At 33.7% G+C, this 13,112-nt stretch overlaps 1 long non-coding RNA gene across 1 annotated transcript; it reads right to left on the bottom strand.

Moving 5' to 3' along the window:
• Window positions 1-7,641: 7,641 nt before the first annotated feature.
• On the bottom strand, window positions 7,642-12,597 carry LOC138695273 (uncharacterized). Its single transcript, XR_011331110.1, has 3 exons — window positions 12,529-12,597; window positions 10,739-10,848; window positions 7,642-8,209 (listed from the first exon to the last, which is right to left on the bottom strand). It is a non-coding gene; the product is annotated as an uncharacterized lncRNA (long non-coding RNA).
• Between the last annotated feature and the right edge of the window lie 515 nt (window positions 12,598-13,112).

The raw sequence follows: 13,112 nt of genomic DNA, 5'->3' as shown, positions 1-13,112 counted from the left end.
GGTGACAAAAACTCGAGCTGCAGTGATTACATACAGCCTATGAGGTAAAGAGACGTAGGAAAGGTACTTGGCATGAAAACTACAACCAGTGGTGGTTCCTGTACTAACATCTTGATCAATCCCTCGGATAAAAATCTCAAGCTTTGCTCTATCAGTAATATCACTGCTGTCATCAAGAGCCAGTGAATAATAGCTATACGATTTATCTTGCTTCTTTTTTTAACCATCCTCTTGAATATAATAAGCAATTTTGTAAATTCTTCTCTTGATACTTGGTCTAGAAATTCTTAGTTTTGCAAAATTAAAAACTTCGTATGGACAAGTTATTTAAGCTATTGTAATCATTTTTCTTTTGAGAAATTCTGTTCTATTAAAAGGATTTAGAGCACGAGATATTTCAAACCCCATTAGGTAGCTGACTTCCTTACATTTATTTATCTCATCTTTCTCTTTCTGCCTATGATTTAAGACATGCCAATTCCTGGCGTTTAACAGTTCGTTGGCACATAATATTGAATCAGTTTTTCTACATTATTATTATTATTATTATTATTATTATTATTATTATTATTATTATTATTATTAATAAATAATAAATAGTTACCCTTATCTAAAGATTAAGAAGATTAAAATTCAGATGAAATCTAAGGGTGCTATGCATAGACATTTCGCTAACCCACGCTACGAGCGTGCTAATCTAGCCCCGGCTATCAACTGATTATTTGTACAGGATTCATATCATATCATATCGCTAACACTGGTTTATGAATACGAAAAACGTTAGTTCCCTGATCATCCACCGGAAGCCCGCGCTAAGAATGTCTATGAATATGGTCCTTATAGTTTTATACTTCTAGGGAGAAGATCTAAAAATATCAATATTTATGCACGTACAGAGAATTATAGAAGCACATACTTAATTGTCAGTAATAATAATAATAATAATAATAATAATAATAATACATTATTCATCGTGGCAATTAATATTTCTTCATACTCCTAATTGAACCGTCGAGCAAAGTAAACATATTACATTTTGTCCGACAGAACAACAAAAAAGTACTCATTCTTTACGAAACCACCTTTTACTGCTTGTAGAGCGACATGATACCGTCACTGCTTGCCTTCAGTACGTGAATGAAATACACACCAATGTACAGGAAACTCCTCGTACCTGTTTGAATGTCTGTGATTCCACGATGTAATCACGATACCCGCTTCGGTCACCGCTGGCCTACACCCATGTTCTACAACGACAATAACAATCGCAGTCATATAATGTCAGTACAGTCGTGACTTATTCAGAATCCATTTCACTCATAGCCTATTCATAAACAGTTGGACACATTGTTGCAGGAATCCAAGGACTCTGGCGAAAATCTGCGGCATCCATCGACGCACTTGAGATGAAAGGAAGTACTTTACATGATAATAATTAGAGGCAGACTATTGACTCTTTGAATGAAGGGTATTCATCCATGCTATATACGGAGCGTTTAATTTAAAAGGGAACCCGCCATAGACAGCTACAGCATATGTTGGAGATGATGTCCCTCTGTTTCAATGCGTTTTTGTCCACAGCAATTGTTGCTTGAATACTAATTGGACGGAGTTACGCAATAAGAGACCAAGCGCCGAAAACCTGTTTCGAGATATTGGCCATTGAAATAAATCTGTGTTTTTATAAAACATTTTTTGCAAGAAGTATTATAGCATAAATACTATAACAAAAAATAGCACAAATAATACCAAAAAAAGCTAACCGATTTCTAATAAGAGACCAGCAGTTGAATCAATATTTCAAAGCAAAATAAATAAAATTTTATTAATTAATTTGTTGCAATGACGAATTTTTGCTTATAAATAGCAGCAAAATTCAGATATCGCATTCTTGATTTTTTTCGAGTTAAATTAGCCTGTCATCAACAGATTTGTGCAAATATCTAATTTCTTTCAAATTGCCGATTGATCTATTATTGCGTAACTCCGTCCAATTATGAAATACACATATGAGTAGGAATGTATAAATGGTGTCCCGGACGAACACTAGAGGTAAGAACGTTTTGTAACTCATTAACATGCTGTTTGTTGTAAAATACAGAGAAACTCGCCGAATTTTTACGGTGGTAACACTGTAGTTGCTTTCCTCGTGACTTCCACTAGATGTGTCATTGTTATTATTTATATTAGCTACACTGTTATTGTATTCATTGTTGCCGACATTTCCACACTAACACGTCTGCCGAGCCACACGAGGCGCAGATGTAAATATTTCTTGACCCCTTTATGGTGAGATGAACTTTACTTACGATTTCAGTTTCTGAAGTATTTTCTGGTCAGTGCTGGACGAGTAAATTACCTGTAGTTATGTGAATTATTTAATATAATGTACAGTTATATACATGTTGAAATAATAGTTATTTATTTAAGTGCGTAAATTTGGCCATTGTTTGTGAGTGAAATATTTATGACATGAACTAGGATTGCCAGGTTGAACAATTGCCAAACCCGGAGATTTACGATGTCCATAAAATTTATTATTATTACTATTATTGGGCGTGTTATTATTATTATTATTATTATTATTAGGTTATGTTTAATTTTGTATTGCAAATTAAAGGATCGGTTAAAAATTCAACAATGCCGGATTTGATTTGACGGATAAATAAAATTAATATTTGAAATAGTAAAGAAATACGTTTTCAACAAGTTCATTAATTTTAATGTCAGATTTGCAGAATTTACTTAGGAATTTATTTCTCGACAAATAAAATCCAATCATGGTGAAAAGTTTAGGCATGGCACAGAAAAATATGCTATCTTAAATGCATATTATTTAATTTTTTCAGAGCCTCATATAAAAAAAAAGTAGTAAAATTGTTAAAAATTCAGCAATAATTAAATCTTCACTGTATTAAGAATAGACGTAGACTTACCTTAAAATTTGTATTTATTGGAGTTCCTTGCAGATTCCAGAAGTCTCTTGTTTTCCAAGGCTATTTTGTAGAATTCCTGACAGCTTACACTCAAGTTCATTTTAATACAAATTTCCGCTTTCATTATTTCTGTTAACATTCTGTTCCTGTCATCTGTCTACAAACCATTCTTGACACTAAACACCCTTTCCACATGCGCGTTATACTGGAATTATTATTAACATATTAGGAGCCGTAGCTTTTTCGAAAAAAGATACCCAAAATTTGCAACACTGATTTTTATCTTTGTCTTGCATCAGTGTTGTTATCACTACCTTTAAAGTTGACCATTCATTGAGTTCTTGTGCGAATGGTAAAATAACGCTTGTAACTAGGGCTTCACTTTTGATTTCCGTACAACTTCGCTACTGAAGAGTCATTGAAAACACAAGAGTAAAGTTTAATACCACAATCTTGTGAATTGTAGGAGTGGTGATGCTTCACACTATGAAATGTTAAAACCAACTCAGTTGCTGTAACTTTATCATGTTCAACTGAATATCGTAGGGGCATAAATTTCAGAATAGAATCATTCCTACTTTGTACTCTGTAATGTTCTTTGTGCCTCTCTGATTCCAAATGCTTATTAACAGCTTTAACGCCATCATACTTTACTGTAAATGAAACATTGCACACTTTGCACCTGCAAGAAAGTTCATCATCTCCTTCTTCTAGCCAGTCCTTGTACTTATCATTTGTCAAACATTCATCATGAAAAGAACTAAAGTTTATTTTTGCCGGATTCAAAAAAAAAAAAAAAAAAAACGCACAAATTCCCACACTTCGCAATATAAAGCAATAAGAACTGACTTGTGAAGGATCAAGGACACGTCCAATATTGAGTTTTAAATTTGAAATTGTTCCATTGTTACGCATTCAGATTTCGTTAAAATAGTGCTAAAACTTTATTAATGACGAAAGTTAATTGAAAATGATTGACTGAAGTCATACTTCCGAAATATAATATCATCATATTAGAATTATCTGTTTTAATTTTCTATTTACGTCATCTTTCATTGGTGATTGTTGACGTTGCGTGAGAGACTAGTGTCTGATCGGCGAAAAGAAAAGCGCGTTGAAACTTCAACACTACCACAGACGCTTACTTATTTGCGTCATTGTAAGCCTGTCACAGATGCTCACTTTTAAACTTATTTGATGGACAACTAATTTTCACTACAACATTACTCATTATTAACATTTCAAACAAAATTTCCCCGGGCAAAGGTTTCCTGTTGGCCGGAGATGGATTCATAAAACCGGGCACTCCGAGCGGGGCCCGGAGATCTGGCAACCCTGTCAGGAACGCGTAGCTTGAATGTTTTAATTTCTTACAAACACATAATGAACTTTCAGTTCGTGTAATATACAACATTTTATCTTATCCTATTAGTTATTGTAATTACTTTCCTTATATAATGTAATATTAATTAGCCATAATGAAATTGTTTAAAGCCCTAACATGATGCGAAAATTCCTTTGTTGCTAAGTTACGAATTGCATATAAAAGAAACTAGTGGCTTGTGCAGCAAATGCTGCTGCAAACTAAGTTCGTTAGACGTCCAAATAACAATTTTTTAGAAGAATACTTGTCTTTTTGATAGTTATTTGCTTCCATAATAATGAAACATACTCCCTCTGAATGGATTTTTTTAGGCCAAATACTTTTTGTTGAACCTATCCAACTTCAGTTTTTGAGTTTCAACGCGAAAAAGCAAGTATCAATGTCAGGACGATAGCAGTAGGTATTTCAGGTCATTGTGGATTGTAGGCAAAAGTTAAAAAAATGTCGGGTTTGCTAAGCTTTCGAACAATAGCATTTTCCTATAGCTGCTGCATGTAGAACTTGAAATGTAGAGCGTAAAATCATTTTATCCTACTAAGAGATCTTGCTGAAATGATCTGGAGAATACAAAATTTTCTAGGCCTCTTATTTTATCAGTAAGTAATACCTTTTGATCTTTCCTTAGGAACTGTAATTTTTGCGCTCTGTCGAGCCAGTACTGAAGACATTGACACATATCAATATCTACACTACACCGCCATTAAGTATATGAAAAAGACCCAACCCCACTGGTTAATAGAAGTATAAAAATATTTGATTTTTAATAACAATATTATTATCTTACTTAAGTTTTGTAGTTATATATAGCAGCCACTCAGTAAATTATAGAAATGAAGATCTAAATTAAGATATTCTCTACATTTACTTACATAACCTCAAAACGTTTCACTTTCATGTCATCAATATAGGATCAATATTATGTACAATTAATGAAAAATATATGCATCATGATATTAACTATAATAATATTTAATTTGTAATGGCAATAATGTCATCATACCACCTCAAGTTTCGTAGATTTGAATATCCAATACATAGCTGTACTCAGAAAATTATACACTGCAGAATCAGTTTTTAATAACAAGTTGAATTGAGCTCTAAATATGTCGGCAATCCTGCAGGTCATGGCCTTCGTGTAATAGCCTATTGTTTATTGTAGCGTGTGTTTTGTTCTGAAATTCAATCAAGTCGGCCGTGATTCAGTAAAATTAGTTCTCAGAATTGACAACAGATGGATTTTGGAAAATAGGAAAATTATGTAGGAAAATTGACATTTCACTGAAAACTACTACTTTTCCGAAAAACTTTGAGTTCCAAGCTTCAAATTGAGGGGTCATTTATCGAAATCCGTCCAGCCGTTTTCCCGTAATTTCCATTACCAGTTCAAATTATATATACATATATATATGTTTGTTTCTAATCAACAAATTTCTTCACAGGACGAAATATTGATAACTCAGGTAGTACCATTATTTCGCATTGTAAAGTAGAAATAATAAGCTATGTCTAACAGTTGCTACAATTATACAGACTGTATAAATCATAAAATGCTTCTAGACAAATTAGATTATTTTGGAATTAAAGACCTTGCACAGCAATGGTTTCACTCATATCTCATAGGTAGGAAACAGAAAGTCGAAATCAATACAACTATGAAATCTACCTCGACATGGGGAACTATTAATAATGTAATTCCTCAAAGATCAATATTAGGTCCCCTACTACTTTTTCTAGTGTTCATAAATCTTGCCCCCTCATAATAAAAGATGTAGGTCATCCCATATTATTTACAGATGGCAGAAGTATAGTACAAGTAATTACAGCCAATAACTCCAACACATTCCAAACTTCAACAAAGGAAATTCTCTTCAAAATATTAAATAAATTAGTATTAAATTGTAACAAATCTAACATAATTCAATTTAAATTGTGTCAAAATTCAACGTCGCAAATTTCAAGCGCAATAATTATAATAGGTCCATATTCGAAATAACAACAACAACAACCACCAAATTTCTTGGCTTAAAAATCGATAATGTGTTAAATTGGAAAAATGATTTTAAAGGAATTACCCCCAGACTAAATTCAGCATGTTTTGCTATTAGATCTATGCAAAAGATAGTAAATATCAATACCTTAAAAACAATATACTTTGCATACTTCCACTCGGTAATGAGTGGTAATTACTTTTAGAATAATATTCTGGGGAAATTCTACAGATAGTAACAGTATATTTCTACTACAAAAAAGAGTAATTAGAATAATAGTAGGTGCCAAATCTAGGGAATCATGTAGGACTGTTTTCAAAAAACTACAAATAATGCCGATAACATGTCAGTATATTTTTTTATTAATAATCTTCCTCTTATATAATCGTGAAAACTTAGTAACTAATTTAACAGTTCATAGCATAAATATGCGTCAGAAATTATTTTCATACTCCATCGGCAAGTCTATCGTGCTATCAAAAAGGAATGAGTTATATGGCAGTAAAAAAAATTTTAATAGCCTCCCTGTTGATGTAAAAAATGAAACCCAAAATATGAGATTATTCAGAACCAAATTAAATAAGTACCTAATTTCTCACGCCTTCTATTCTGTAGATGAATTCATGAAATTCAACAACGCTTTTTGAAATTGATACTAAAACTTTGTGTTGTACTAGTAGACTGTATTGTAAACATCTTCTGTATAGATTTGCAACTAGACTGTGACTATAAATTAAGACTTTATAGTAGTATTATGTTTTATTGACTTGTTCCGTATTCTAGCGGTAAAGCAATGCACGAATACCATGGAATATTAATAAATACAATACAGTACATTACAATACGTAGCAAAAGATCAAAACCTCGCAACATTGCTTACATGTTTTGTCATCGGATATAGCAAAAGATATAAACAGTAACTTATATAGCAGAATATATAAACAATAATTTATTGAGGCCTCATACTACATTAATCTTTTGAGATGGACACTTTAAATATTTGCAAAATTTTGGATAAATTAAGTTTCTATACAATATGAAAATCTAAAAAAATTTCGAACGCATTCATCGTGAAAGAATAACGCATCTTAAATTCAATTGAAAGGTTCAGAGCCATAGTGGGCCAAGCGCCATTTATTAAAAACGGAGAAAACAAAATTAAGTGATTACCATAATTTAACGAAACATATAGCAAGTAAGATAAAGTATGCCCATTAAAATTAAATAATATGTCAATCTTAATTAAATGATGGTATTTACTTAACTTTAACCCTTGCTTTCTGCGTTTTTAATAAATGGCGCTTGGCCCACTATGGCTCTGAACCCTTTAATTAGAGCCTACATTTGACAATATAGGAAATACATGTAACTTAGCCATTTATTACATGTCAGAATATAGTTAATATTTACAATTTACTCATAACTATTTTAAGTATTATCCAGTGCCACACGTATGTTTTTGCAATAACAAGTTTTATTACCACAGTATTTTACTGACACTACATAATTGTGCTGATATGAGTAGGGTTTATAGTAAGGGCTCCACTGTCATTACATTATTTCAAGACCTTTCTTACTATATTTTAAGATATCTACTGCTGTTTTGCCACACATGTCCTTTACAGTGGTGTCCCCTTTTCCATTCTTTATCAGCTCACTCGCTAATTGCCATTTCTCACTGTTAGCTAAAATGTGTAGAGCTGTATTACCATGCATGTCTTTCGTGTTGATGTCTGCTCCTCTCTCTATGAGTAATGGCACCATTTCCCACATTTTATTTGATACGATTTTGTGCAGGATTGTGTTGCCAAACATGTCAGGTTGGTTGAGCATCTTTATCTTCATTTCCTCTGTAATTCCCTTACGAACGGTTCTCGTTAATGTGCCATTATTTTTGTTGCCTGTAAATGAAGAAATGTGTAGCATCCAGAATGGAGACAAAAGTTCATAGTCTGCAGTTTTTTAATTTTCCAGTACATGTTTTTATACAAGAGGAATTGATTAACTAAAATGACAAATGACTAACATAAAGTTATGTGATTGTTTCTGAATAATAAAGTTTGGGCATAAATTTTCAATTTGTACTGTTGTTGCGCAATATTTACCAAGATTCATGTATAATATGATAATTTTCATTTTTTTAAATATGTGCATTTAAAATATTGACACTGACCAAAGAAATATCGCAACAAATTCTCAGAATTTATAGAATCTGCAGAGATCTTTTGATAAACGTGTAAAAAATTCAGTGTCAAACATATGTCAATGATATGCTCAGAAATTATAAAACCTGCAGGTATCATATTTTGGAAGAACGTGCAAATAATTTGGAGCCTAACATTCCAATATCTGTGAGTTAAGTTGTCTAAAATGACACAGCTGTAATGGATAAACACTTGTCAAATATTCAACGCCAATATTTGGGAACAATATTCATAAGGACCAAACGAGTTAGCTGAGAGACGTTTGAGACTCGCATTGGAGGTCCCGGATTCAAACCGCGTGGCCAAACAATCTGACAGAATTTTCATGGTTCTCTCAGTCACAAAGGCAAATGCTGGATTGGACATTTACATACCATGATTCATCACCGCATCAATTACAAATATTAATCAAAATCTAAAATCAGTTACATGAACATAAGCCATTGTACAACATTCAACAGAAACAGAACCTCAATAATAGTAAAAACGGCCTGCTGGTATACCCCACATTCTAAAACATACGATATGACCACAGATGTAAAGGAGTGTATAAAATAAACGATATATATGTATACACATGTGTTAGGATAGGTAAGAGAAAAAAATGTGCAAGATATGCCATCGAAGTTTCGGGTGGATTTGTCGTTTCAATCAGCTAAATATGAACTCTTGTGATGAATGAATATACTGTAGATTTGGCTTATATTCGGAATCTCCAACTTGTACTGATTAGAGATGTTATCTATAGACACAGAACAAGCGCAATAGCTTCAGCTCTGGAGGTAATGTTGACGACTTGACGAGTGAACCTAGAACAATTTTACGAACGAGTATCACTAACAGGTCTATATGTCTCGTGTGATTCTTATCAATGATAGCGTATAAGAGTTTCATTGTTATTTACTCCCTATTTTTCAATTGACCTTACTGTACCATAACGGTAATGGATATTGTTATTACAACATTAGACAGTAAATATTATTTTATTTTAATGTACCGAAGTACATATGATATTTCCATGCAGATATTCTGCGTCTTCATACGATGAAAGAGTAATGGAACGGAGAAAAATTCTCTCCGGCGCCGGGATTTGAACCCGGGTTTTCAGCTCTACGTGCTGATGCTTTATCCACTAAGCCACACCGGATACCACCCCGGCGTCGGACAGAATTGTCTCAGACTAAGCTCTATGACATAGTGCAGAGGGCGGCCACTAGAGGGAACCCAAGAGTTGGAGCTTAATCTCAGACAATTCTGTCCGACGCCGGGGTGGTATCCGGTGTGGCTTAGTGGATAAAGCATCAGCACGTAGAGCTGAAAACCCGGGTTCAAATCCCGGCGCCGGAGAGAATTTTTCTCCGTTCCATTACTCTTTCATCGTATGATGACGCAGAATATCTGCATGGAAATATCATATGTACTTCGGTACATTAAAATAATATATATGATATGCGTAAATCACTTCGTGATTTAAGACGGCGCTTATTCCGTCGGATCCCGGTCAACTAGTCACTCATAACGAGTGCACCTCAGCACATGTGTGGACTTCGGTCCTACGTTCATAGACATCTATGACGTAGTGCAGAGGGCGGCCACTAGAGGGAACCCAAGAGTTGGAGCTTAATCTGAGACAATTCTGTCCGACGCCGGGGTGGTATCCGGTGTGGCTTCAAATCCCGGCGCCGGAGAGAATTTTTCTCCGTTCCATTACTCTTTCATCATTAGACAGTATGCTTCAGAGACATTATTTGTAATTTCACCAAATTTAAAATTAGACATTTTGGCATGAGAACATTTCCCATTAGACGATTGTAAAACTCTCAATAGACATCGGTTTCTATCAAACATTTCGATATTGGACCACGCGCTTTAATTATAACTGTAGATATCAGGCAACATGATCTAACAACATGTAACATCGCCTGTCTCCGAATTGTAGCGGAGATACTCGAAGGGAACTTAGTTTCTGGAGAACGGCCACTTTTTCTTTCGACAGCTGTACTTCTATCATAGATGCCAGTGAATGTCAAGTGTATTTTTTTTTTTCGAAATGTATGAAAGTTAAACAAATGTAAACTGTAATTTGTTGGTTTCATGCGTTTACAAGCATGCATTTAAATTAATATTGTCACATTTTCACTAATATTTTTCGATATTCACTCAGAATGTAGGAAAAAATTAGTTGTAGAATAATTGAGTATATAAAATAAACGTAAAAATACTTACAGTTTGTATAATCGAAAAAAATAAGCAACACAGAAAGGATGCAGTACGTCCACATTATCAGGCACCTCTGACTCCCACCGCTTTGAGTTGAATGCGATCTTTTGTTGTATCTGGACGACAGAAACCATTGTAACAACTCTTGTTATATGAGGCTGATTGGTTGAATTCATATTGAAAGTAACTGGAAATTTTTTCCCATAAGTAGTGAAGAGATCTTTCATTCCAATAAGCTAATTAATTAACATTTTAAAATGGAACTATTTTTTAAGATTCTTCTTAATATTGTTTACTTATATTATAAAGTAAATAGTTATTATTTGTGTTACATGCAGTCTGCAACCTCGAATTTTGGTGCTTTCTTACACCCTCCTACTTAAGTGACAAGCAAACATTCTGATATGGACAGATAAAAAAGTTAATTTTTTTCTTTCACTATGTTAATAATATCAAAAGAAGTGTTTATACGAATTTTTGGCCGCTCGACTACAATTACGAGAGCCGTAAAAATATAAATTCGCCAGGGGCCGTTAACAGAAAGAAAACACAGCTCCAATGGAAAAATTTATTGGGGCAAACTGAGCAATTGTTGAGTTGTTTTCCAACATATTCCCCACCGGAATTGAGACGTTTTTAATTTCATGGGATCGTCAGAGGTGTGCAGACGGCTGTCAAACGCTGGTTCCGATCCCAGGCGGCTGACTTTTACGACACAAAGATACAAAAATTGATCCCATGGTATGATAAATATCTCAATTCCAGTGGGGGATGTTGAAAAATAGTCCAACAATTGCTGTATCTGTTTCTATAAATATTTCTATGCAATTGTGCTTTTGTCTGTAAACAGCCCCAGGGAAAATAACTTTCTGGACGGCCTCGTAATTGCGGTCGAATGGCAAAAATTTGTATAAGCATTTCTTTTGACATTATTAACATGGTGGAAGAGAAAAAATTAACTTTTTTATCTGCCCCCTCAGAATGTTTGCTCGTGAGTTATAATAAAGTAGCAGTTGGACTATGATTCCAAGTTAACTTTCACTTCGGTTGGTTTTAGACCATTTAATAAGTGAAAATATGAAATAATGGCATTATACCCATATTTCGATATTCCTTTCTTTAGTTCATAATTTCAGTTATTTTAGCGTAGAGTATCATGTTAATTTTAAAGTACTAAATACGTACACATATTTGGAGTCTTAGACCTTGTAAAGTGGAGATGTACACTTGCCCCCCCCCCCAAAAAAAAGAATTGGACCGCTGGATATTCTAAGTCCAGATACAAAACCCTGCGTATGATCGGAGGTCGAGAGCACAGATAGCTTACATATCGATGGCTGAGAACCAGACTGTTCTAAGTCCAACTTTTTATAAGAAAGAAATCTGTGTTTCATTGTGTTCCAGTTCTTGTCTGCATATATGAATCGAACAAAATTGTAAATATTCCTCTCCATGAATTTGCTATGAAGCTATTTCAAATTGTTTCATGAAGCTTTGAATGTCAGGACCTTAAAGTAGCTCTCCTGTAAAAAAAATAGTAAAATGGACTTGGAACAGTCTGGTTCTGGGCCATCGATATGGTACCGTGTAATTAAATTCTTTAAATACACTGTATTTGTTTATTGTTGGAACTATTTTCGAAACTTAATTAAAAAAACTGTATTTAGTATTTATTTATTCAACCTGTGATTGTAATGTTGGATCTATTTTTACAGACAATTATTTTTATGTAAGTTTAAAGCCATATCAATTACTAGACGTTTGGATTGTACAGAATTTGAGATTTATAAACTTACAGGCCTTCTACTTCTAGTTATCCTTAAATTTGAGCCTTCGTTGGTGATTGCTTACTGCGTTTGACCAACTTCCAGTTTGAATTTCATAAATAACTAATGCTGGTAATTAAGGAAGAGAGATTATTAAAACGCGACTAGAAACTGTATTTTAATTGGAGGTTACATTTTATGTAAGCGCGTAAAACAAAGGAGTCACTTTTTATAAGAGAATTATTAATTTTTAGACTCACGTTTTCTTAATTAAGCAAGGTTCACTGTAGCATAAATTGTACTACTATTTATTTTTACTACAGGCCTGTGTGCATTAAGCTCCAGACGCACGGCAACTTGTACTTATCCGAGTTATTTATTAACAGCAGTTCATTAATTCTGTGTCTTAATTAAAGAATATAGTCCTATTAATGAAGTTTGTTCAGTATCATCCAGTACTAAACTAAATCTTTCTCTCTTCTTTCATTATTTCAACAATAGTATCTAATGAGACGTTTTTGTTCACATTCTCCTCTTAGAAATCTTACGGAGTGGATGATTGCAGTTATACTCACCCCCACTGCTGGGCAATGACATGAAGGAGCGTTGCAGCG

Source organism: Periplaneta americana, chromosome 2 (genome assembly GCF_040183065.1).
Source record: "Periplaneta americana isolate PAMFEO1 chromosome 2, P.americana_PAMFEO1_priV1, whole genome shotgun sequence".
Taxonomy (NCBI): domain Eukaryota; kingdom Metazoa; phylum Arthropoda; class Insecta; order Blattodea; family Blattidae; genus Periplaneta; species Periplaneta americana.
This window is presented reverse-complemented; position numbering and strand designations above follow the sequence as displayed.